The 5,772-nt window shown below is 56.6% G+C and overlaps 1 pseudogene; it reads right to left on the bottom strand.

Moving 5' to 3' along the window:
* Positions 1–3,292: 3,292 nt before the first annotated feature.
* LOC126333013 (large subunit ribosomal RNA) overlaps positions 3,293–5,772 on the bottom strand; it is a 2,974-nt pseudogene continuing 494 nt past the window's right edge.

Genomic DNA, 5,772 nt, shown 5'->3' with positions numbered 1-5,772 from the left:
GGATGTCTGGTGTAGAAATGGCTATCAGGCCATACCTGGGCAGGATCAAAACCAATCCTGCCGTGCATCTTGACCATGTTTTTATAGGTCTTGTCAATATCAAACTCCCGACCCCGTCTGATATATAATTTTGACACTAAGTCTTGTAATTTTTCGAAGTCTGTGGGAATATTTAACGCGGCAAGATGAATACAGTCTGCATCCTCCAGTGCCGGGAATGTGACCTTCTCTCCGCGAGGATGCCCGACCCTCACCAGCTGCCTCAGAGCCGCGTTTAGGGCTGTGGGTTCCTCCAGTCTTGACAGTCTTAACGTTTCTTCACAAATGGTGTATGTGTCTCCTGGTGGACACTGAGTGTACATTTTTCCAACTTGAATTGTTTCAACATCCTCTTGCGTCATTTTTGGAGTCTGCTGGTGCTCTGCTGCAGAGACTGGCGTGGCAGCCGACGACGACTCCGCCCCCGAGGACGAGCGGGAACCCCCGCTCCCGGCGGATGAAGCCGCCCCGCCGGTCACCGCCACCTCCCGGAAGCCTAGATGACCCCTCCCTGTGGCCAGGAAACCCCCGACCTGACAGGAGAAATCCGTCGACTCCGGCCGCTCTGTCGGAACAGGAAGTGTGTAGGTCTCTCCCTCCTTGCGCGTGAGAAAGCCCCCACTCTGTGAAGAGGTAGACTCCAAGTTGGTCTGCTCGGTCGCCGGATCTCCTGGAGGACTCCTCCTAATGGCCAGGAAGGACCCAACCTGGCAGGAGAAGTCCCGCATCTCCGGTTGCACGTCTGGAACTAAGACAGAATAGACCTTCCACTCCTCCTCTCGCTCGTCGACCACCGAGGGCAGAGATTCCTGTGATTCCTTAAGCTTCCGCCACCGACCTGCATCTCGCAACTGTTTGCTCGGTGATTTTCGAGTGACTCTATAGCGCGTTGCCATAGTCTGTCCTCTGTATGAGCCGCTGTATCATTATTTTATAGGTTGCACACTCCTTACCGGGAGTGTTGCAGGCGCGTTTCCGGTATTTACAAGGGATGCAGGTGGGCGTTTCTTTGTCGCACTTTGTTTTGTCATGCTTATCGCTTCCACAATTCCCACATACTGGGTTTAGGAAGCTACAGTATTTTGCAACATGTCCGTAATCGTGACATTTGGTACATTTAGCAAGGGCAGTATAGTCCTTGACGGATATTGCATTATAGCCTACGTATAGTCTATTGGTTGTAATGATCTGTTTACGCAATTCCGGTGACACTTCAATGGCATGGTGCACAGTGTTTCTGTCACGAGGACCTGCCTTGAAGCGGACCTTGAATTGTTCTATGAATTCTTCGCGAGTCATTTTGTCCTCAAAATTCTGTGCGTAAACACAGTCAGCCACGTCGTCCTGGGTCATATATGATGGTACATCGTACATCATCATAAGTGGCCTTCGCTTTCTGGGCTTTTCGCATGTAAATGACTCCTGAATTTTAGTATTGTTCATTAGTTTGTCACTGTCCTCAGTAGAGGCCAGTTCGACTATCAATACGTTTTTTGTAGTCCTTATCTGATTTATTTTGATTTTATCTACTCTAGGGTTTATACTCTTTTCAAACTTGGCTTTTGCCGTTTTGACATCGTCCCCTTTCTTAGGCTTTATGAAGACTGTTGGGACAGCTTTCTGTACGTTCTGCTTTATCGTATCTTGCACCGTACGTTTTGTCGTGATTGGTGCTGCCGCAACTGCAGCATAGGACTTCTGGGGCTTTGCCGCCTCTTTTCTAAGGCGGTCATTTTCCGCCTTTATCTCTTCATATTGCCCCTCGAGCTTGGCATGCGCCAGAGCCCAGTTGGCAACTTCCTCTTTGATCACCCTGATTTGATCTGCGGTGATCTTTCCATGTTTAACGCTTCGGTCTAGAAGCCGAAGAAAATGGGCGTGTCGCTCCATGACGGAGACGTTTGATCTTGCATCGAATGGAGCGTCTTGCTCCAATAGCGCCGTATCACTCTCCACGTTTTCTGCCATCATTGATTGAATTGAAGAGTGATAAATTGGAGGCCCGTCTCTTACCCCGGACCGGCCTCTCTGGCATGGGGGGGGGCAAATTGCAGCTCGCTCACCAGTCCCGCCCCTTGACCAAGAGCTTTAAGAGCTGCTGGGTTTAACACGCCGTTTCCAGCGCACTAGTCCCCTTCCACAACCACATCACTGGGGATTTCACCCGTCCCTCCCCGGCAAATGCCCACCGCATTCCGGAGAGGCGGATTCACCTCTCGGCCTTCGCCCCCTACTCGGCCGAGTTCCCACCTAAAGGCCAAGAACCCAGTCCTACCCAGGTGCTGGGTCGGTCCCCCAGACTTTCGGGGAATCTCGTTAATCCATTCATGCGCGTCACTAATTAGATGACGAGGCATTTGGCTACCTTAAGAGAGTCATAGTGTTCACGGCGATGAGCCTTTGCCGGCTCGGGCCGTGATCCCTCCCCAGCGAATGTGGCCGTGGGGTTTGCAGAGCTGAGATGTTGTTTGCCCTGCGAGGGACAGATCTTGTGTCCCTTGCGACGCAGCTTCCCCTGCGCCATGCACCCTTTGCTTTCGCCTTGGGTTGGGGGACCATTTAACGTCGTCCAGGACGTGAGGAACTGCAGCAGCCAGACCGCAGGGCCCCAGGATCGTCGTGAGACTTACCCTCATACCCTCGCCCAGCCGCCGCGCTCAACTCAGGAGAGACAGGTGGTGTGTCTCTCGTTACGCAGCTTCCCCTGCGCCACGCACCCTTTGCTTTCGCTTGGGTTGGGGGCACTTAACGTCTTGCCGCGACGGGAGTTTTACGTCCTACCTTGACACACGACAACCCTCACAAATCCACAGCCCAGAGATGTTGAAGGTGGTAGCTGGGTCTTATATTGTGGAGTTTGACATCATCGAGACGGTGCGGCACTCAAGCCCGAGTTACGTTCCCCAGGGGGGTCTCCACACGTACCGGGGGATCATGACCGACCATGTCTCACCCACCGCTTTTGCTAATTAACGGTGGGCCAGTGCGGACCGTGAGGATTGCACCCAGTTAAGGGCTAGCCGTTTAACGTCATGCATGGACGGCCCATCCCGTGTTAGCTTCGCCCCATCTAAGGGGGTTACTGAGCCAGAGAGCCACGACAAGGCCACGAGATTGGACATTACGGTCCCCGCCCCACTCAGGTTCCTCTGAGCCCCGACGCGTTCGTTGACTTCAGGGAATCAGAGGGTCTCCTGGCGGTTTTAACCCAGTTATGGGAGGCAACACACCTCCCCCAGGTGGCGCTGCGCAGACCGCTTTTCTCTGGAGTAGATAGGGACAGCGGGAATCTCGTTAATCCATTCATGCGCGTCACTAATTAGATGACGAGGCATTTGGCTACCTTAAGAGAGTCATAGTTACTCCCGCCGTTTACCCGCGCTTGCTTGAATTTCTTCACGTTGACATTCAGAGCACTGGGCAGAAATCACATTGCGTCAACACCCGCTAGGGCCATCGCAATGCTTTGTTTTAATTAGACAGTCGGATTCCCCCAGTCCGTGCCAGTTCTGAGTTGATCGTTGAATGGCGGCCGAAGAGAATCCGCGCACCCGCGCGCCCCCGGAGGAGCACGCTAAGGCGGACGCGGCCTCGCAGCAAGGAAGATCCGTGGGAGGCCAAGGCACGGGACCGAGCTCGGATCCTGCACGCAGGTTGAAGCACCGGGGCGCGAACGCCGCGCAGGCGCGCGCATCCTGCACCGCCGGCCAGCACGAGGCCAACCAACGGCGAGAGCAGACCACGCCCGCGCTAAACGCCCGCACTTACCGGCACCCCTACGGCACTCACCTCGCCCAGGCCCGGCACGTTAGCGCTGACCCACTTCCCGACCAAGCCCGACACGCCCCGATCCTCAGAGCCAATCCTTATCCCGAAGTTACGGATCCAATTTGCCGACTTCCCTTACCTACATTATTCTATCGACTAGAGGCTCTTCACCTTGGAGACCTGCTGCGGATATGGGTACGAACCGGCGCGACACCTCCACGTGGCCCTCTCCCGGATTTTCAAGGTCCGAGGGGAAGATCGGGACACCGCCGCAACTGCGGTGCTCTTCGCGTTCCAAACCCTATCTCCCTGCTAGAGGATTCCAGGGAACTCGAACGCTCATGCAGAAAAGAAAACTCTTCCCCGATCTCCCGACGGCGTCTCCGGGTCCTTTTGGGTTACCCCGACGAGCATCTCTAAAAGAGGGGCCCGACTTGTATCGGTTCCGCTGCCGGGTTCCGGAATAGGAACCGGATTCCCTTTCGCCCAACGGGGGCCAGCACAAAGTGCATCATGCTATGACGGCCCCCATCAACATCGGATTTCTCCTAGGGCTTAGGATCGACTGACTCGTGTGCAACGGCTGTTCACACGAAACCCTTCTCCGCGTCAGCCCTCCAGGGCCTCGCTGGAGTATTTGCTACTACCACCAAGATCTGCACCGACGGCGGCTCCAGGCAGGCTCACGCCCAGACCCTTCTGCGCCCACCGCCGCGACCCTCCTACTCGTCAGGGCTTCGCGGCCGGCCGCGAGGACCGGCCATGACTGCCAGACTGACGGCCGAGTATAGGCACGACGCTTCAGCGCCATCCATTTTCAGGGCTAGTTGCTTCGGCAGGTGAGTTGTTACACACTCCTTAGCGGATTCCGACTTCCATGGCCACCGTCCTGCTGTCTTAAGCAACCAACGCCTTTCATGGTTTCCCATGAGCGTCGATTCGGGCGCCTTAACTCGGCGTTTGGTTCATCCCACAGCGCCAGTTCTGCTTACCAAAAGTGGCCCACTTGGCACTCCGATCCGAGTCGTTTGCTCGCGGCTTCAGCATATCAAGCAAGCCGGAGATCTCACCCATTTAAAGTTTGAGAATAGGTTGAGGTCGTTTCGGCCCCAAGGCCTCTAATCATTCGCTTTACCGGATGAGACTCGTACGAGCACCAGCTATCCTGAGGGAAACTTCGGAGGGAACCAGCTACTAGATGGTTCGATTAGTCTTTCGCCCCTATACCCAGCTCCGACGATCGATTTGCACGTCAGAATCGCTACGGACCTCCATCAGGGTTTCCCCTGACTTCGTCCTGGCCAGGCATAGTTCACCATCTTTCGGGTCCCAACGTGTACGCTCTAGGTGCGCCTCACCTCGCAATGAGGACGAGACGCCCCGGGAGTGCGGAGGCCGCCGCCCCGTGAAGGGCGGGGAAGCCCCATCCTCCCTCGGCCCGCGCAAGGCGAGACCTTCACTTTCATTACGCCTTTAGGTTTCGTACAGCCCAATGACTCGCGCACATGTTAGACTCCTTGGTCCGTGTTTCAAGACGGGTCGTGAAATTGTCCAAAGCTGAAGCGCCGCTGACGGGAGCGATTATTCCGCCCGAGAGCATCCCGAGCCAACAGCGGCGCGGGTCCGGGGCCGGGCCAGGTAGGTCCGTCATCCGGGAAGAACCGCGCGCGCTTGCCGGGAGCCCGAGCGCCCAAAGGGGCGAATCGACTCCTCCAGATATACCGCCGAGCAGCCAGCCAGGACACCGGGGCTCTGCCCAACAGACGCGAACCGAGGCCCGCGGAAGGACAGGCTGCGCACCCGGGCCGTAGGCCGGCACCCAGCGGGTCGCGACGTCCTACTAGGGGAGAAGTGCGGCCCACCGCACACCGGAACGGCCCCACCCCGCGGCGAGTGGAAAGGCAACCGGACACGACCCCGCCGCGGATTGCTCCGCGCGGGCGGCCGGCCCCATCTGCCGAGGGC

The sequence above is a fragment of the Schistocerca gregaria genome, unplaced genomic scaffold, assembly GCF_023897955.1.
Source record: "Schistocerca gregaria isolate iqSchGreg1 unplaced genomic scaffold, iqSchGreg1.2 ptg001548l, whole genome shotgun sequence".
NCBI lineage: Eukaryota > Metazoa > Arthropoda > Insecta > Orthoptera > Acrididae > Schistocerca > Schistocerca gregaria.
Note: the sequence above shows the minus strand (reverse complement) of the source record. Positions and strands in the feature narration are given on the sequence as shown.